Raw genomic sequence first — 22,367 nt, forward strand, 5'->3', positions numbered from 1 at the left:
CCTACTATTTTATTTTATTCAACTTTGCACATAACACACATTACCTGTTATTGTTGATGAAGCCTTCTGTGTCATCAGGGCAGTAACTCGGGTCACTATCAGAGGCCACATGATGGCGTCTCCTTTCCATTAGAGTCGAGGGAGACTCTGACAACAACAGAGGAGCTGTCATAAGGGTACTTGTATCGCATGACACATCCCTGAGCGGTTTCCTTCCTCTCCGGCAACTGAGTTAGGAAGGACGACTGTATCTTTGTAGTGACTAGGTGTATTGATACACCATCCAAAGGGATATTCAATGTTAAAGGTGAAATATGCAGTAACACTCCGCCATTTCCTGGTGGCTAAAATTCTTATAGTTAGCCTAATTTCAGTTTATGTCACAAAACAAACAATATATATTGTATTTTCAGCTGTTTCAAGATGGTGTACAAAACCGAAAGTAAATGAACGAGAAGCATAGAAATAGCGCACATTGAACAGATCTACCGCTTCTTAAACTTGCGTTCAATGAGAATGACAGATATATAACTCACATTTAGATGTTGATATTTGGTTGGGTTGTCAACCAAACACAATTCAATATAACCTTTGTAATACAGTAAATAGCCTAAAGTTAAGGCTATCTTACAAACTAATGTAACATTCAACTTTAAAATGAGTAACATCCATGGCCACATTTTGAAGTTATTCTTATGTAATCATATAAAGCATGCACTACATGATACTACATGATCAAAAGTATGTGGACACCTGCTTGTCGAACATCTCATTCTAAAATCATGGGCATTAATATGGAGTTGGTCCCCCCTTTGCTGCTATAGCCTCCACTCTTCTGGGAAGGCTTTCCACCAGATGTTGGAACATTGCTGCGGGGGACTTGCTTCCATTCAGCCACGAGTGAGGTCCGAGTGAGGTCCGGCACCGATGTTGGGAAATTAAGCCTGGCTCGCAGTCACGTTCCAATTCATCCCAAAGGTCTTTGATGGAGTTGAGGTCTCTGTGCAGGCCAGTCAAGTTCTTCCACACCGATCTCGACAAACCATTTCTGTATGGACCTCGCTTTGTTCACATGGGCATTGTCATGCTGAAACAGAAAAAGGCCTTCCCCAAACTGTTGCCACAAAGTTGGAAGCACAGAATCGTCTAGAATGTCATTGTATGCTGTAGCGTTAAGATTTCCCTTCACTGGAACTAAGGGGCCTAGCCCGAACCATGAAAAACAACCCCAGACCATTATTCCTCCTTCACCAAACTTTACAGTTGACACTATGCATCCGCCAAACCTAGATTCGTCCGTTGGATTGCCAGATGGTGAAGCATCACTCCAGAGAACGTGTTTCCACTGCTCCAGAGTCCAATGGCGGCGAGCTTTACACCCCTCCAGCCGACGCTTGGCATTGCACATGGTGATCTTAGGCTTGTGTGCTGCTGCTCGGCCATAGAAATCCATTTTATGAAGCTCCCGATGAACAGTTACATTGCTGACGTTGCTTCCAGAGGCAGTTTGGAACTCGGTAGTGAGTGTTGCAAATGAGGACAGATGATTTTTAAGCGCTATGCGCTTCAGCACTCTGCGATCCCGTTCTGTGAGCTTGTGTGGCCCAAGGCCAGCTCTTCACTAAGGCCATTCTACTGCCAATGTTTGTCTATGGAGATTGCATGGCTGTTTGCTTGATTTTATACACCTGTCAGCAATGGGTGTGGCTGAAATAGCCGAGTCCACTAATTTGAAGGGGTGTCCACATACTAAACTTTTGTTTATATAGTGTAGCATGCATAGATCGTCGCAGGTGTTGCAATGATCTGCGCATAATCTTGAATGGCATTGATCACTCTTGCACCATGCACTTTTATTGTAATCGCAACTGCAATCCAGGTCATTTGGTTCTGCTATTAGATGAAGCACAGTGATAACACAATCTTTTGTATAAATAAACAAAATATCTGACAATGTATACCCATTTGAACTTTGCTGTGCTTTAAATGGTTGAAAGCGCAGTGATAGACATTTGGGTGACAACCAAAAATCAGACATTGTTTTTCCATTGGAATTTGGTGGTGCTTTCAGATGGTTGAAACATGTTGATAACACATAGTTGAATTTCCTAACTTTTTGCTTTACTTTTGAGTGAGTGAATATAGGTTGTAATCTCATTGATCAATGTCTCAACCAAATATTACCCAATTATCCACGTTGAAATGACATGGTGTGCCCAGTGGGCAGGGGCACAACTTTCACTGGGGAAGGAGGGGACATGACCCCCCCCCACACATTCTGAAATTGCATTTTTGTCCCCCCAGTTTTATCATTCCATTATGATACAAAAAGCGCCATCGGTGTCACCAGTCTGCTTGCAGTTGTCAGTTATCGTCAGGTATGTGGATGATCAGTGCTTTATTCAGGAAAGTTTCTTGGGCTACTTTGATGTGTCAAGTGGGCGAGATGCACAGTCTGTGTTTAACTTCATGGAGAAACTTGTTGTTCAAACCTACGATGATGCAGCTGTAATGGAATGTATCTGCTATTTGTATTTACAGCTAAGTCCCCTCCTGTTTCCTGATTAAGAGGTGATGACCACTCCACTACCATTGTCAACTCTCGCCTGACATGGACTGAAGCCACGTCTCATGTGCCCGCTCATCCACTGGCACATTGAATGTTTCCTCTCCAAGCACTGTGAGTACCCCTATAAATTTTCTCTCATTACTGTATGTAGAGTCAATCACACACACAAACACAATCACATTATACACATCAATGATTTTACTCCTTGCTTGGACTAAATCTTTCTTAGCTCTTTTGTCTAACTGTGTAGTGTGTTGTGTTATTGTTTTTTGTCTTCCCAGTCAAATCCTGTCCTGCTGTGATCCTTTCCCAACACTGTGTAAGTAGCCCTCTCATTCCCTTTCCACATAATATTGTACTATAAATGTCTTTATTAAATGCTTTAGGTTGAAATATTTACTCTTTGCCGATTTTTGAAACACACTTTGACGTCTCCGTGATTCCCACACCTATACCGTGGGTCTCCCATCCTCCTCAATTCGTAAAGTCACCAGCTTCCACTGCTTTGCATCTACCAACTGGCAGTAAGTACCTTTACATGTTCATTTACTGTAGCTAGGTACTGTGTCATTAACATGTTGCTGTTCAAAATATGAATACATGTCAACATATTTTGTGGTACTAGTCCTAGCATGTAATTTATGGTACTAGTCCTAGCATGTAATTTATGGTTATGTCAGAGCAATGTACATTATGTGATTGTCCACTGGATTAAAAACCCAAGACATCTGTAACATGTCTCAGAAGTTGCATGTTTTAAACTCTCCCCATTTATTTTGACCCTGTAGCTAACCTTAGAGGACTGGTGGAGGTGTGACAGGCAGAGATAACCAGAAGGTAAACACCCATCTGTATAACAGTTAAATAATGTTTAGATCAGTGTTTCTTAACCCTGTTCCTGGGGACCCAAAGGGGTGCACATTATACACCAGACCCAATCTTCTACAACAGCCCCAGGTGAAACAACAGCATCCTGTCAAAGACTGAGAAGATGTCAGCGGGCAGGGACATTATCCATTAGTCCCAGTCCTCCACAACAGCCCCAAGTGAGGCAACAGCATCCTGTCAAAGACTGAGAAGGTGTCAGTGAAAACCTTGAGGAAGTCAAGGTAAGCCATACATAGGGTGCATCTCAATACATATTGGATATGCATGAGTGTGCTTCACAGTGGTGAAATGTAAACACAAATGGAGACACTTCATAATTTTTGGAGAGGGGTTGTTGACACGGCATCACTACTGTAGCTAGCAAAATAGTGTAGAAGCCAGGGCTGCTGGCAAACGTGTGGCAAGCTGGCATTTGCCCTGCTCTTTTTAATCAGGTGTGATAGACAAGTTAAGTACTTTCAATACAGCTGACATCCACTGACATAGGCTTTCATAGTTCATGATAATAGCCCATTTAGTTCCAGCAGGGGCCCATGGAACGTTAAATGTGTTGCTGAAATTGAATTTTCCCCAAAAGGGATCCTTGACTTCGGCGATGTAATTTTAAAAATAGCCTCCAACACTCTACTCAGCAAATTGGATGTAGTCTATCACAGTGCCATCCGTTTTGTCACCAAAGCCCCATATACTACCCACCATTGTGATCTGTATGCTCTCGTTGGCTGGCCCTCACTACATATTCGTCGCCAAACACACTGGCTCCAGGTCATCTATAAATCTCTGCTAGGCAAATCCCTGCCTTATCTTAGCTCATTGGTCACCATAGCAACACCCACTCATAGTATGCGCTCCAGCAGGTATATCTCACTGGTCATGCCAAAAGCCAACACCTCCTTTGGCCACCATTCCTTCCAGTTCTCTGCTGCTAATGACTGGAACGAACTGCAAAAATCTCTGAAGCTGGAGACTCTTATCTCCCTCACTAACTATAACCATCAGTTGTCAGAGCAGCTTACCGATCACTGCACCTGTACACGGCCCATTCTGTAATTAGCCCACCCATCTACCTCATCCCCATATTGTTATTTATTTTGCTCATTTGCACCCCAGTATCTGCACATCATCTTCTGCACATCTATCACTCCAGTGTTAATACTAAATCGTAATTATTTTGCACTATGGCCTATTTATTGCCTTACCTCCATAACTTACTACATTTGCACACACTGTATATAGATTTTATATTGTGTTATTGACTGTATGTTTTGTTTATCCCATGTGTAACTCTGTGTTGTTGTTGTTTTTATCGCACTGCTTAGCTTTATCTTGGCCAGGTCGCAGTTGTAAATGAGAACTTGTTCTCAACTGGCCTGCCTGGTTAAATGAAGGTGAAATAAAATAAAATATAAAAAACATGATGGATCATTAGCTTATACACTAACTTTCACACATCTAGATGGCCGGGCGGGGTGGGTGTGGAGCCAGAGACAGCAGGGGTTCAAACTGTAGTACCCAGTTCCTTCATTTGAATATAAAAATGGATTTCATCAAACAAAACGATTCTACATTTTATCTCTGGGACCCTTAGGATGACAAATCAGAGCATGATTACTAAATGTAAGCACATTATTTACCTTCAGAGGTGAATGTATGAAACCAGTTACCGTGATAAGTTTTTTTGTTGTTGTGCACTCTCCTCAAACATTAGCATGGTCTTTTTTCACTGTAATAGCTACTGTAAATTGAGCAGTGCAGTTAGATTAACAGGAATTAAAGCTTTCTGCACATATAAGACATGTCTATGTCCTGGATGGTTTGCTGTTACTTACAACAGTCATGCTAATCCCATTAGCACACGTTAGCTCAACCGTTCCGTATACGGGACACCAATCCCGTAGAGGTTAACACTTTTGTGGTTACTACATGATTCCATATGTATTATTTCATAGTTTTGATGTCTTCACTATTATTCTATAATGCAAAAAATAGTACAAATAAAGAAAAACCCTTGAATGAGTAGGTGTCTCCAAACTTTTGACTGGTACTATATATATATATATAATTATATACATACAGTGGGGAGAACAAGTATTTGATACACTGCCGATTTTGCAGGTTTTCCTACTTACAAAGCATGTAGAGGTCTGTAATTTGTATCATAGGTACACCTCAACTGTGAGAGACAGAATCTAAAACAAAAATCCAGAAAATCACATTGTATGATTTTGAAGTAATTAATTTGCATTTTGTTGCATGACGTAAGTATTTGATCACCTACCAACCAGTAAGAATTCCGGCTCTCACAGACCTGTTAGTTTTTCTTTAAGAAGCCCTCCTGTTCTCCACTCATTACCTGTATTAACTGCACCTGTTTGAACTCGTTACCTGTATAAAAGACACCTGTCCACACACTCAATCAAACAGACTCCAACCTCTCCACAATGGCCAAGACCAGAGAGCTGTGTAAGGACATCAGGTATAAAATTGTAGACCTTCACAAGGCTGGGATGGGCTACAGGACAATAGGCAAGCAGCTTGGTGAGAAGGCAACAACTGTTGGCGCAATTATTAGAAAATGGAAGAAGTTCAAGATGACGGTCAATCACCCTCGGTCTGGAGCTCCATGCAAGATCTCACCTCGTGGGGCATCAATGATCATGAGAAAGGTGAGGGATCAGCCCAGAAATACATGGCAGGACCTGGTCAATGAACTGAAGAGAGCTGGGACCAAGGTCTCAAAGAAAACCATTAGTAACATACTACGCCGTCATGGATTAAAATCCTGCAGCGCACGCAAGGTCCCCCTGCTCAAGCCAGCGCATGTCCAGGCCCGTCTGAAGTTTGCCAATTACAATCTGGATGATCCAGAGGAGGAATGGGAGAATGTCATGTGGTCTGATGAGACAAAAATATAGCTTTTTGGTCTAAACTCCACTCGCCGTGTTTGGAGGAAGAAGAAGGATGAGTACAACCCCTAAAACACCATCCCGACCGTGAAGCATGGAGGTGGAAACATCATTCTTTGGGGATGCGTTTCTGCAAAGGGGACAGGACGACTGCACCGTATTGAGGGGAGGATGGATGGGGCCATGTATCGCGAGATCTTGGCCAACAACCTCCTACCCTCAGTAAGAGCATTGAAGATGGGTCGTGACTGGGTCTTCCAGCATGACAACGACCCGAAACACACAGCCAGGGCAACTAAGGAGTGGCTCCGTAAGAAGCATCTCAAGGTCCTGGAGTGGCCTAGCCAGTCTCCAAACCTGAACCCAATAGAAAATCTTTGGAGGGAGCTGAAATTCCGGATTGCCCAGCAACAGCCCCGAAACCTGAATGATCTGGAGAAGGTCTGTATGGAGGAGTGGGCCAAAATCCATGCTGCAGTGTGTGCAAACCTGGTCAAGACCTACAGGAAACGTATGATCTCTGTAATTGCAAACAAAGGTTTCTGTACCAAATATTAAGTTCTGCTTTTCTGATGTATCGAATACTTATGTCATGCAATAAAATGCAAATTAATTACTTAAAAGTCATACAATGTGATTTTCTGGATTGTTGTTTTAGATTCCGTCTCTCACAGTTGAAGTGTACCTATGATAAAAATGTATACAGTGAGGGAAAAAAGTATTTGATCCCCTGCTGATTTTGTACGTTTGCCCACTGACAAAGAAATGATAAGTCTATAATTTTAATGGTAGGTTTATTGGAACAGTGAGAGACAGAATAACAACAAAAAAATCCAGAAAAACGCATGTCAAAACTGTTATAAATTGTTTTGCATTTTAATTAGGAAAATAAGTATTTGACCCCCTCTCAATCAGAAAGATATCTAGCTCTCAGGTGTCTTTTATACAGGTAACGAGCTGAGATTAGGAGCACACTCTTAAAGGGAGTGCTCCTAATCTCAGCTTGTTACCTGTATAAAATACACCTGTCCACAGAAGCAATCAATCAATCAGATTCCAAACTCTCCACCATGGCCAAGACCAAAGAGCTCTCCAAGGATGTCAGGGACAAGATTGTAGACCTACACAAGGCTGGAATGGGCTACAAGACCATCACCAAGCAGCTTGGTGAGAAGGTAACAACAGTTGATGCGATTATTCGCAAATGGAAGAAACACAAAATAACTGTCAATCTCCCTCGGCCTGGGGCTCCATGCAAGATCTCACCTCGTGGAGTTGCAATGATCATGAGAACGATGAGGAATCAGCCCAGAACTACACAGGAGGATCTTGTCAATGATCTCAAGGCAGCTGGGACCAGAGTCACCAAGAGAACAATTGGTAACACACTACGCCGTGAAGGACTGAAATCCTGCACCGCCCGCAAGGTCCCCCTGCTCAAGAAAGCACATATACAGGGCCGTCTGAAGTTTGCCAATGAACATCTGAATGATTCAGAGGAGAACTGGGTGAAAGTGTTTTGGTCAGATGAGACCAAAATCGAGCTCTTTGGCATCAACTCAACTCGCCGTGTTTGGAGGAGGAGGAATACTGCCTATGACCCCAAGAACGCCATCCCCACCATCAAACATGGAGGTGGAAACATTATGCTTTGGGAGTGTTTTTCTGCTAAGGGGACAGGACAACTTCACCGCATCAAAAGGGACGATGGTCAGGGCCATGTACCGTCAAATCTTGGGTGAGAACCTCCTTCCCTCAGCCATGGCATTGAAAATGGGTCGTGGATGGGTATTCCAGCATGACAATGACCATAAACACACGGCCAAGGCAACAAAGGAGTGGCTCAAGAAGAAGCACATTAGGGTCCTGGAGTGGCCTAGCCAGTCTCCAGACCTTAATCCCATAGAAAATCTGTGGAGGGAGCTGAAGGTTTGAGTTGCCAAACGTCAGCCTCGAAACCTTAATGACTTATAGAAGATCTGCAAAGAGGAGTGGAACAAAATCCCTCCTGAGATGTGTGCAAACCTGGTAGCCAACTACAAGAAACGTCTGACCTCTGTGATTGCCAACAAGGGTTTTGCCACCAAGTACTAAGTCATGTTTTGCAGAGGGGTCAAATACTTATTTCCCTCATTAAAATGCAAATCAGTTTTTCTGGATTTTTTTTGTTGTTATTCTGTCTCTCACTGTTCAAATAAACATACCATTAAACTTATAGACTGATCATGTCTTTGTCAGTGGGTATGAAAAAGTATTTGCCCCCTTTCTAATTTTCTCTACTATTTGTGATACTGAATGTTCAGATCTTCAACCAAAACCTAATATTAGATAAAGGGAACATAAGTGGACAAGTAACACAACGATTACATATTTATTTCATAAACAAAGTTATGCAACACCCAATTCCCCTGTTGAAAAAGTAATTGCCCCCTAACACTCAATAACTGGTTGTGCCACCTTTAGCTGTAATCACTCCAACCAAATGCTTCCTGTAGTTGTTGATCAGTCTCTCACTTCGCTGTGGAGGAATTTTGGCCCACTCTTCCATGCAGAACTGCTTTAACTCAGTGACGTGTGGGTTTTCAAGCATGAACTGCTCGTTTCAAGTCCTGCCACAACATCTCAATTGGGATTAGGTCTGGACTTTGACTAGGCCATTCCAAAACTTCCAATTTGTTGCTTTTTAGCAATTTTCATGTAGACTTGATTGTGTGTTTTGGATCATTGTTTTGCTGCATGACCCAGCTGCGATTCAGCTTCAGCTCACAGACGGATGGTCTGACATTCTCCTGTAGAATTCTCTGATACAGAGCAGAATTCATGGTTCCTTCTATTAAGGCAAGTCGTTCAGGTCCTGAGGCAGCAAAGCATCCCCAAACCATCACACCACCACCACCACCACCATGCTTGACCTTTGGTATGATGTTCTTACTGTGGAATGCAGAGTTAGGTTTTCGGCAAGCGAAACCATGTTGTCCAAAAAGTTATAGTTTGGATCATCTGTCCATAGAACTTTCTTCCAAGAGTCTTGATGATCATCCAGGTGCTTTTTAGCAAAGTTGAGTCAACCTTTTGGACGAGATGGGTCCCATTATGCCTGGTGAAAACCAAACACAGACACCTGACAGACTGTTCTAGTGAAATGAGCTCAGAGGGGATGAATCGTGACCGAGACAGATACAATTATGTGGCACCCGAGTCAGAGACTATGAGGCTGTGACCTCACCCTGTCGTCACCTGATGCATACAGGGCTTGTCCCAAAAGCAACATGTGGCAGCAAACATTACACAGGCCAGTGACTCTCCGATCTCTAACCAGCCTGTGATATGATACGTTGTCTTATATACTATGGCTTTGTGTGGTAGTTTTTTGATAAGGTCTTTATTTGGATGGTCTAAATGGCATTTTTTGGAGTCTTGAAGAATATGTAAGATTTTCTATTTACTATTATGATTACTATGTGATTTCTCCACAGTGCGAATTCTATTGAATCTGTGCCCTATAAAACATGCTGTCCAGGGACCAATTTGGCCCTGACATTTATAGATATTCCTTATGGTAAATGGTCTTTTTCATAGAGCATGTGGACTGACCGGAATGCAAGGATGGATGTCGATGTAATATTAATGTAATCTCAATATTAACCAAACAGTTCTACGATTAATTTCTGAGTAGTTATTAAGGCTGCTTGAGCTGAACTGAAATTGGATTCTGACTGAGCAGCACTGTTTTACGGAGAGTGCAATCATTTCTGCAGGTGTTATTTACATTCGCTATGAATTTAAAAGCACTTTTCTCATTGCCTCTGATTAAATCGTCTCCAAACGACAGCTTTTACAAGTCCTGGCTGGATGTGCACAGATGAATACAGGCATATACCAACAACCAAGATGGGCATGATATGCTGAGCATTTGGTATTCAGAATTCAATTTTGAATTAGAAATGCTTTTTGTCTAATTACCCTCTCACATTCTCCTACTTCTCCTAATTATTCTCCTACCATACTTTTCATATGGAAATGAGCGGAATTGAAAGTCCTGCATCTGTATTCCAGATGGTACAAGTGATATTTAAACTACCATCCAAGACACTGCTCATCCTTATCATTCTCTTTTTAAATATACATCTCTAAAACAGGTGCAGAGAACTCAGGGTTCTGAGAAAATAGTATTGGACTGGACAAAATAGTATTGGACTGAGGCCACAGATGTGAATAAGTAAATGTCTAGTGGGAAATAAAGATAAGAAATTACTTACAGCACGGTGAGGGGCGGAAGCCATGTACTCCTTTTATGGAAAGGCTCTTTCCTTGACGAATAAAAGTATATTGAAATTACTTAGGAACTGTGCACACTTTGGAGAGGTGTGAGTCCAAACATTTTACATTTTAGTCATTTAGCAGACACTCTTATCCAGAGCGACTTACAGTTAGTGAGTGCATACATTTTCATACTGGCCCCCCGTGGGAATCGAACCCACAATCCTGGCGTCGCAAACGCCATGCTCTACCAACTGAGCTACACGGGGCCACAACCAGTTAGCCCTCTCACTCAAACCCTTGCAATTAATTTTTCTTATGTTGTATCGATTCCAAATTCTGCAAGAATATTCATATTATGTAACTGAATGTGTATTTTCAGATTTCAAATGCTGCGAAAAGTACAGTAAATGTAAAATGCACATAAAACGCTCAGTGTTATGTTTGGATTCTGTCTTTTGTCAGGTGAACTGTTGTCCTCAACTTTGTTTTGATAATTAATCCACAATCTCCAAAGTGTTCCCTTTAAATTGCTACCATGCACATATGCTTCTCATATTTCTTCTGTTAGAAACATTTCAATCGGGCCCTGTCTTTAGGTCAATTTACAGAGTGTAAAGGGTTAAGGGAGCAATCTGGGATTGGTAAATCCATGTATTTTTTTCAAATGAATGATGTATATATATATACACTGCTCAAAAAAATTAAGGGAACACTAAAATAACACATCCTTGATCTGAAGAATGAAATAATCTTAATAAATACTTTTTTCTTTACATAGTTGAATGTGCTGACAACAAAATCACACAAAAATGATCAATGGAAATCAAATGTATCAACCCATGGAGGTCTGGATTTGGAGTCACCCTCAAAATTTAAGTGGAAAACCACACTACAGGCTGATCCAACTTTGATGTAATGTCCTTAAAACAAGTCAAAATTAGGCTCAGTAGTGTGTGTGGCCTCCACGTGCCTGTATGACCTCCCTACAATGCCTGCGCATGATCATGATGAGGTGGCGGATGGTCTCCTGAGGGATCTCCTCCCAGACCTGGACTAAAGCATCCGCCAACTCCTAGACAGTCTGTGGTGCAACGTGGCGTTGGTGGATGGAGCGAGACATGATGTCCCAGATGTGCTCAATTGGATTCAGGTCTGGGGAACGGGCGGGCCAGTCCATAGCATCAATGCCTTCCTCTTGCAGGAACTGCTGACACACTCCAGCCACATGAGGTCTAGCATTGTCTTGCATTAGGAGGAACCCAGGGCCAACCGCACCAGCATTTGGTCTCACAAGGGGTCTGAGGATCTCATCTCGGTACCTAATGGCAGTCAGGTACCTCTGGCGAGCACATGGAGGGCTGTGCGGCCCCCCAAAGAAATGCCACCCCACACCATGACTGACCCACCGCCAAACCGGTCATGCTGGAGGATGTTGCAGGCAGCAGAACGTTCTCCACGGCGTCTCCAGACTCTGTCACGTCTGTCACGTGCTCAGTGTGAACCTGCTTTCATCTGTGAAGAGCACAGGGCGCCAGTGGCGAATTTGCCAATCTTGGTGTTCTCTGGCAAATGCCAAACGTCCTGCATGGTGTTGGGCTGTAAGCATAACCCCCACCTGTGGACGTCGGGCCCTCATACCACCCTCATGGAGTCTGTTTCTGACCGTTTGAGCAGACACATGCACATTTGTGGCCTGCTGGAGGTCATTTTGCAGGGCTCTGGCAGTGCTCCTCCAGCTCCTCCTTGCACAAAGGCGGAGGTAGCAGTCCTGCTGCTGGGTTGTTGCCCTCCTATGGCCTCCTCCACATCTCCTGATGTACTGTCCTGTCTTCTGGTAGCGCCTCCATGCTCTGGACACTACGCTGACAGACACAGCAAACCTTCTTGCCACAGCTCGCATTGATGTGCCATCCTGGATGAGCTGCACTACCTGAGCCACTTGTGTGGGTTGTAGACTCCGTCTCATGCTACCACTAGAGTGAAAGCACCGCCAGCATTCAAAAGTGACCAAAACATCAGCCAGGAAGCATAGGAGCTGAGAAGTGGTCTGTGGTCACCACCTGCAAAACCAGTCCTTTATTGGGGGTGTCTTGCTAATTGCCTATAATTTCCTCCTGTTGTCTATTCCATTTGCACAACAGCATGTGAAATTTATTGTCAATCAGTGTTGCTTCCTAAGTGGACAGTTTGATTTCACAGAAGTGTGATTGACTTGGAGTTGCATTGTGTTGTTTAAGTGTTCCCTTGATTTTTTTGAGCAGTGTATTTACATTTACATCATTTAGCAGACACTCTTATCCAGAGCGACTTGCAAATTGGTTCACTCAACTTATGATAGCCAGTGGGACAACCACTTTTTTTTTTCTTTTTTTTATGGGGGGTGGGGGAAGAAGGATTACTTTATACTATTCCATGTATTCCTTAAAGAGGTAGGGTTTCAAGTGTCTCCGGAAGGTGGTCAGTGACTCCGCTGTCCTGGCGTCGTGGGGGAGCTTGTTCCACCATTGGGGTGCCAGAGCAGCGAATAGCTTTGACTGGGCTGAGTGGGAACTGTGCTTCCATAGAGGTAGGGGAGCTAGCAGGCCAGAGGTGGATGAACGTAGTGCCCTCGTTTGGGTGTAGGGTCTGATCAGAGCCTGAAGGTTAGGACGTGCCGTTCCCCTCACAGCTCCGTAGGCAAGCACCATGGTCTTGTAGAAGATGCGAGCCTCAACTGGAAGCCAGTGGAGTGTGCGGAGGAGCGGGGTGACATGAGAGAACATGGGAAGGTTGAACACCAGACGGGCTGCAGCGTTCTGGATAAGTTGTAGGGGTTTAATGGCACAGGCCGGGAGCCCAGCCAACAGCGAGTTGCAGTAATCCAGACGGGAGATGACAAGTGCCTGGATTAGGACCTGTGCCGCTTTCTGTGTAAGGTAGGGTCGTACTCTGCGAATGTTGTAGAGCTTGAATCTGCAGGATCGGGTCACCGCTTTGATGTTAGCGGAGAACGACTCTCACGTTCATTGTGTAAAGGATCGGACCAAGGTGTAGCGTGGTATGCGTACATAGTCATTTATTTTAATAAACACAGACAAAATAACAATCACACCGGTGGAGCGGACTGCTCTGCACTGAAGTGGAGCAGATAACCGGAGCTGGTGGAGCGGACTGCTCTGGCACTGGCGTGGAGCAGATAACCGGAGCTAAACTAGGCACCGGTGGAGCGGACTGCTCTGGCACAAAGACACGCACCGCTGGTTTGATGCGAGGAGCAGGCACGGGCCGTACCAAGCTGGGGACACGCAGCACTGGTTTGGTGCGAGGAGCAGGTACGGGCCGTACCGGACTGGAGACACGCACCACTGGTTTGGTGCGAGGAACAGGTACGGGACGCACCGGGCTGGAGACACGCACCACTGGTTTGGTGCGAGGAGCAGGCACGGGCCGTACCGGTCTGTGAAGGCGCACTGGCGGCACAGTGCGTAAAGCCGGCGCATAGCCTGGTGGCTGCACGGTCACACGCTCCTCAAAGCGAGTGCAGGGAGTTGGCTCTGCTAAACCTGGCTCCGCCAGTCTGCTAAACCTGACAACGACCGACAGCTGCTACTGATTGGGAACCACACCCGGCCAACATAGAAATATATAAATTAGATTTCACACCCTGACCAACCCAACTAGAGATCTCAATGTCAGGGCGTGACAACGACAGGGTATTGTCCAGGGTCACGCCAAGGTTCTTTGCACTCTGGGATGAGGACACAAACATATATATATATATATATATAGCCATTGATTCTTGAAGAATATAACTTATATCATGAGCTTAGTTCAACTGTCTTACAAAATAAAAGTTTGTTTTAGTCTATTGTTTGTAACTTCAAAACATGGTGGTGTATATAATTTTGGTTGTAACTATAAGGTTCAGTCCTTGCATCTATTGCTCTGTCTATGAATTTCAGAATTGTTATATTTATCCAGACCCATCTCACAGCTGTTTACCAACACAAGTTGCGGGGTGTCTGATTTGTTGTTTTTAGAGTCTCAGATTGCCCCTTTAAAAGGTCATAGAAACATAATTGTTATTTGCCTCAGGTGTAAACATTGATGTACCACTATCAATATTACTCAAGCAGTACAATGCAAGTATTTGAACTATTATTGCATGGAAATAGCAGAGCTTGAAACGCAAACTACGATAAACTAACTACACTTCTTGTAATTATGATGAATTGTGATGTACAAAAGTGCAACAAAAGTAAAACATGATAAAATGAGGAAATGTATGCACTTGAGCATAAGTCAATTAAGTAAATTAGCACCGAGTCATGTTCCGCATTGAATATCAGGTAGGTCATTTTTGATTTGTGAATAGTCATAGTGAAAGGACCATGTACTGTCAAATCTTGGGTGAGAACCTCCTTCCCTCAGCCAGGGCATTGAAAATGGGTCGTGGATGGGTATTCCAGCATGACAATGACCCAAAGCACACAGCCAAGGCAACAAAGGAGTGGCTCAAGAAGAAGCACATTAAGGTCTTTTAGTGGCCTAGCCAGTCTCCAGACCTTAATCCCATAGAAAATCTGTGAAGGTTCGAGTTGCCAAACGTCAGCCTCGAAACCTTAATGACTTGGAGAAGATCTGCAAAGAGGAGTGGGACGAAATCCCTCCTGAGATGTGTGCAAACCTGGTGGCCAATTACATGAAACGTCTGACCTCTGTGATTGCCAACAAGGGTTTTGCCACCAGGTACTAAGTCATGTTTTGCAGAGGGGTCAAATACTTATTTCCCTCATTAAAATGCAGATCAATTTATAACATTTTTGACATGCGTTTTCCTGGATTTTGTTGTTGTTATTCTGTCTCTCACTGTTAAAATAAACCTACCATTAAAATTATAGACTGATCATTTCTTTGTCAGTGGGCAAACGTACAAAATCAGCAGGGGATCAAATATTGTTTTCCCTCCCTGTATGATGCTACATGCTTGGCACACCTGTATTTGGGGAGTTTCTCCCATTCTTCTCTGCAGATCCTCTCAAGCTCTGTCAGGATGGATCGGGAGTGTCGCTGCACAGCTATTTTCAGGTCTCTCCAGAGATGTTCGATCGGATTCAAGTCCGGGCTCTGGCTGGGCCACTCAAGGACAATCAGAGACTTGTCCCGAAGCCACTCCTGCGTTGTCTTGGCTGTGTGTTTAGGGTCGTTGTCCTGTTGGAAGGTGAACCTTCGCCCCAGTCTGAGGTCCTGAGCGCTCTAGAGCAGGTTTTCATCAATGATCTCTCTGTCCTTTGCTCCATTCATCTTTCCCTCGATCCTGACTAGTCTCCCAGTCCCTGCCACTGAATAACATCATGATCATGATGCTGCCACCACCATGCTTCACTATGGCATGGTGCCAGGTTTCCTCCAGACGTGATGCTTGGCATTCAGGCCAAAGATTTCAATCTTGGTTTCATCAGACCAGAGAATCTTGTTTCTCAAGGTCGTAGAGTCCTTTAGGTGCCTTTTGGTAAACTCCAAGCGGGCTGTCATGTGCCTTTTACTGAGGAGTAGCTTCCGTCTGGCAATTCTACCATAAAGGCCTGATTGGTGGAGTGCTGCAGAGATTGTTGTCCTTCTGGAAGGTTCTCCCATCTCCACAGAGGAACTCTGGAGTTCTGTCAGAGTGACCATCGTGTTCTTGGTCACCTCCCTGACGAAGGCCCTTCTCCCCCGATTGCTCAGTTTGGCAGGGCGGCCATCTCTAGGAAGAGTCGTGGTGGTTCCAAACTTCTTCCATTTAAGAATGATGGAGGCCACTGTGTTCTTGGGGACCTTCAATGCTGCAGACATTTTATGGTACCCTTCCTCAGATCTGTGCCTTGACACAATCCTGTCTCGGAGCTCTACGGACAGTTCCTTCGACCTCATGGTTTTTTGCTCTGACATCAACTGTCAACTGTAGGTACATAAATAGACAGGCGTATGCCTTTCCAAATCATGTCCAATCAATTGCATTTACCACAGGTGTACTCCAGTCAAGTTGTAGAAACATATCAAGGATGATCAATGGAAATAGGATGCACCTGAGCTCAATTTTGAGTGTCTTAGCAAAAGGTCTGAATACTTATGTAAGTAAGGTATTTGTGTTTTGTTTTTTTCAATAAATTTGCAAACATTTCTAAAAACATGTTTTCGCTTTGTCATTATGGGGTATTGTGTTTAGATTGATGAGTACAATTTTTTATTTAATCCATTTTAGAATAAGGCTGTAACGTAACAAAATGTGGAAAAAGGGAAGGGGTCTGAATACTTTCCGAATGCATTGTATATAGTCATCAACATTCAAGTAAGGTTTTGAACTGAAGTACAGAGAAGAGAAATGTAAGAGGATGATCTAAATTACAAATGGAAAGCACTAAAGTGGTAAACTGGGTTTACCTCTCGTCTATCTCAGACAGCAAGGATCAACTCAAATAACCATCCTCTCGAGGAAGTTTAACGTAATTGACCAAAATGCCAATTTGGCATGAGGCTCAAGACACAAATATATTAAAGGAAATGGCACTCAAAAAATATATACATTTTGGGATGGCTAAATCAACTTCAACCAGCACTAGCAAAACATAATATAATTGCATGTTTTGATTGGTATTTACATTCAATGCAGACTAAATTGTATTTTTACCTACACACACACACACACACACACACACACACAACTCCCCTGCATTTACCAATGGTAGTGATTTGTTTTCTTGGACAGTTTTAATGACCATGTTATTCCTACATTTACATGAATTCAAATAACAACAGGCATGGCACGGCAATTTGCTATTAGCCTTAAGATCAGTTAATAGGTGTTGGCAGTCCCTGAAAGTTATCATCCACTTAAAGTTAACAAAATTGTGTTTTATAATTGAATGTACTGTATAAAGCAGGGTTCTTCAATTTCGGTCCTGGAGGGCCGAAACACTTCTGTTTTTTATTTCTACCTGGTAGTTAATTGCACTCACCTGGTGTCCCAGGTCTGAATTAGCCCCTGATTAGAAGAAGAGGATGAAAAACAGAGGTGTTTCGGCCCTCCAGGACCGGAATTGAAGAACCCTGGTATAAAGCAACTATTAAGTGGTAGTGCTACTTCATCTTTAAGGGTGAAGTCAAATGAATTCGACATTTGATCAAATAAAAAAGATATACACATGGTACTGTACATCTCAACCAACAGAACTCTCCTGCAGTGTGCTTCTGCTGCTATATCAAACTATCAAAGCTTTTACACCTTACACAATTATTTGACCTTGAAGCACTTGACCATCAAACACTTTCTCAAACCAATGCAGATAAAATATATGTGCTTGACCTCGCATGACTTTGACCTGATAATGACTTTGAGTGGAGCAGCTTGCAGATTTGATGGCGATCACACAATATCGCAGTGCCAAGTTAAGTGTAATTAATCTGCATTGATTTAAATCCCAGGGTGCGTCCCACTAATTTATGTGACATGTGCACCCGTTCACTAGGCTTTGGCTGGAGGGGGTTTCCATATACTATAATGTATTTTATATATATAATTTTCATCCAAATCCATGAAGGGAAGTGAACAAGTGCACTACGTTTTGTAGTGAAGTATACTAACCCTGCAACCATCAGACTGTTCAAAGAGATAGTCCCTTCTGTAGTTCATGGCCAATTACACCTAATTTCCCTTGAGTTTAGCAAATCTGATTATCCCCCGGACACAGGATGTGCCAGCTTCATTAGCAAAACATCACATGCTGTTGTTTAACATCACACATCACAGACAGCAAACATAACAGCCAACTTGTCTCAGCCATTAGTTGTCTGCATGAGGGATGTAACTTATTTGATCTGTCTTTGTTTGCCCATAGAGGAAGTGTGATCATATGCTTACTAGTTTGCCTTAATTCATATACTGTGTGTCTCTTCAGATGGTGGTAGACATTAACACGTTAGAAGTGGTAGCACTGGGTAGGGTTCAGTGCACTGGTTTTCCTTAATAACCAATTCACCAGTCAGTTATCAATAAAGCTGTTAATTATAATAATTAGGTAATAGTCATCATCTGACATTGGCATCCATTGTTTTTTCTCCAGATCCTTCAGAATGGTTGCTGTGTTGTGAACGTTTTTAAATCATTCATGGCTCGTCTATATATGGCCATATACACTGCCTTCAGAAGGTATTCATACCCCTTGACTTATTCCACATTTTGTTGTGTTACAGCCTGAATTCTAAATGGATTAAATTGTATTTTTTTCTCACCCATCTACACAAAATACCCCATAATGACAAAGTGAAAACATTTTTTTAGAAATGTTTGCTAATTTATTGAAAATTAAATACAGAAACATATGTACATAAGAATTCACACCCCTTTGCTATCACAATCCAAACTGAGCTCAGGTGCATTCACTTGATTGGAGTCCACCTGTGGCCAATTCAATTGTTTGACATTATTTAGAAAGAAACACACCTGTCTATATAAGGTCCCACAGTTGACAGTGCATATCACAGCATAATGTCTACCATGAAGGAACTGTCCGTAGATCTCCAAGATAGAATTGTGATGAGGCATACAGTACCAGTCAAAAGTTTGGACACACCTACTCATTCAAGGGTTTTTATTTATTTGTACTATTTTCTACATTGTAGAATAATAGTGAAGACATCAAAACGATGAAATAACACACATGGAATCATGTAGTAACCAAAAAAAGTGCTAAATAAATCAAAATATATTTTGTATTTGAGATTCTTCAAAGTAGCCACCCTTTGCCTTGATGACAGCTTTGCATACTCTTGGCATTCTCTCAACCAGCTTCATGAGGAATGCTTTTCCAACAGTTTTGAAGGAGTTCCCACATATGCTGAGCACTTGTTGGCTGCTTTTCCTTCACTCTGCGGTCCAACTCATCCCAAACCATCTCAATTGGGTTGAGGTTGGGTGATTGTGGAGGCCAGGTCATCTGATGCAGCACTCCATCACTCTCCTTCTTGGTCAAATAGCCCTTACACAGCCTGGAGGTGTGTTTTGGGTCATTGTATTGTTGAAAAACAAATGACTGTCCCACTAAGCGCAAACCAGATGGGAAGCTGTATCGCTGAAGAATGCTATGGTAGCCATGCTGGTTAAGTGTGCCTTGAATTCTAAATAAAGCACCCCCACGCCATCACACCTCCTCTTCAATGCTTCACGGTGGGAACCACACTTGCAGAGATCATCCCTTCACATACTCTGCGTCTCACAAAGACACATCGGTTGGAACCAAAAATCTCAAATATGGACTCATCAGACTAAAGGACAGATTTCCACTGGTCTAATGTCCATTGCTCGTGTTTCTAGGCCCAAGAATGTCTCTTCTTCTTATTGGTGTCCTTTAGTAGTGGTTTCTTTGCAGTAATTCGACCATGATGGCCTAATTCATGCAGTCTCGTCTGAACAGTTGATGTTGAGATATATCTGTTACTGTAACGATCCCGGCAGTCTGAGTCGGGTCCTGTCTGTGTACTAGTTTTTCTGCTCGTGATCTCCAGTTTCCCGAGGGTTCTGGAACGCTCCCTGCCTGGTTGCCGGGCAACGTTGCTAGGCGGGAGCTCTCTTGATTTCCGCACCTGCATCCCATCAGCAATCTGCACACCTGGTCCTGATCATCACCCTTCTTAGGCTCTGGCCTAACATCCATTCCCTGCCGGATCGTTAGCCATGAACAGTATGTTTATCGGCGGATCAGTCTTAGAGCTTAGAGCATTAGTTTTGTTGTTTTGCACCTTGTTTGCTTGTTGTATGCTTACCTCCATTTTGTTCTCCCTGCAGTCACTCGTCCGGAACCTTCACCCAACCTCTGCCTGATGGTCGGCGGCTGCCGAGCCATCATTGGACCAACTACTGCACCCTCAACAACTCATCCACGCCGCCCGCTCTGTTCCCTGGATTATTCAGCAGCACTCGTGGATCAGTTAAATAAACACTCACCTTTGACACCACTTACCTTGTCCTGGTCTGCTTCTGGGTTCTGGCTTAGTAAACCGTGACAGAACGATCCGGCCAGTAATGAACCCAGCGGACCTGGACACTGTTCGCCATGCCATTACCCATCAGGAGAAGATGTTGGGCCATCATAGCACGGTACTACAGGAGATCGCGTTGTCAGTTCGGAACCTTTCTACCGGTCTGACGGAGGTCCAGAACCAGCGCAAGTTTCCGGTGGAGGATCCACTACCGGTTTCACCCATCTCGCCTGCCGCTTCTGGAGCTGTGTCCTTCCGTGAGCCCAAGGTTCCGACGCCGGATAAATATGAGGGGGAGCTGGGAAGATGCCGTTCCTTCCTTATGCAGTGTGGATTAGTGTTCGATCTACAGCCCTACTCTTATGCCACAGACAAAGCTAGGATAGCCTTTGTGATTGAGTTGCTGCGTGGTCGAGCGCTGGAGTGGGCTTCAGCCGTTTGGGAACGACAGGATCCCTGCATGGCTTCATACCAGGGGTTCACGGCCGAGATGAGGAAGCTCTTCGACCATTCCGTCCGAGGGAGGGACGCAGCTAGGCGCCTGTTTTCGCTTCGCCAAGGAACTCGCAGCGTGGCCGACTTCGTGATCGAGTTCAAGACGTTGGCTGTGGAGAGTGGGTGGAATGAGGAGTCTCTGCAAGCGGCCTTTTACCAGGGTCTGTCGGAGCAGCTCAAGGATGAGTTGATCTCCTATCCGGAGCCTAGTGACCTGGACAGCTTGGTAGCCTTGTCTATTCGGGTGGATAATCGAGTCCGAGAGCGAAGGAGGGAGAAGCAATGGGTCCCGTCCAACCGATCAGCTTCTCAGGTTCCAGTCGGGTCGGGGATTGGACCAGAATACGTCGATCATCGTCCACCATACAGGATTAGTGGAGAGGTCCTGTCTCCCGATTCTGAACCCATGCAAGTGGGGCGGCACGGGTTAACCAAGGAGGAGCGCCAACACAGACGTAGGACTAACTGTTGCCTCTACTGTGGTGGTTCGGGACATTACCTCGCCACTGGTTCCCGGCGGTCGTCAAACTGCGCGGCTCGCTAAAGTTGGGAGGACTTTTAGCGAGCCAGTTTCGACCTCTCAATACCTCTGTCAGACCTCGTTTCCCGGCTACCCTTATGAACAGGAATCAGAGCTTAGCGATTAACGCTTTTATCGATTCAGGTGCCGATGGAAGCTTTCTTGATGCCGAGTTGGTGGAACAGCTGGGGCTTTCCAAGGAGCAATTGCCGGAAGCCATTGAAGCTACCACTCTGGACGGCAGTAGTCTGGCACGTATCACGATGAGGACTGAACCGGTTAAGATGCTGTTGTCGGGGAATCATTCTGAGATGATTTCATTCTTCATTCTGCCGTCTTCCCATGTTCCTCTGGTCCTTGGATACCCCTGGCTGAAGGAACACAATCCCACGTTCGATTGGGTGACGGGCAAGGTAACGAGTTGGAGCCTTGATTGTCATGCTAACTGTCTCAAGACTGCCTGTCCCCATTCGGTTCCCAGTCAGGTGATTGAGGCTAAACCCCCAGATTTGTCCCTGGTTCCCGAGACATATCACGATTTGGGGGAAGTGTTCAGTAAGCAGAAGGCTCTGTCACTCCCTCCCCCACCGACCATATGATTGTGCCATCAACCTGTTCCCTGGAGCTGTCTACCCCAAGGGAAGGTTATACAGTATCTCCCGACCTGAACGTGAGGCTTTGGAGACCTACATCAAGGAGTCCCTAGCTGCTGGTCTCGTTTCGTCCCTCG

The sequence above is a fragment of the Coregonus clupeaformis genome, chromosome 4, assembly GCF_020615455.1.
Source record: "Coregonus clupeaformis isolate EN_2021a chromosome 4, ASM2061545v1, whole genome shotgun sequence".
NCBI classification, from domain to species: Eukaryota; Metazoa; Chordata; class Actinopteri; order Salmoniformes; family Salmonidae; genus Coregonus; species Coregonus clupeaformis.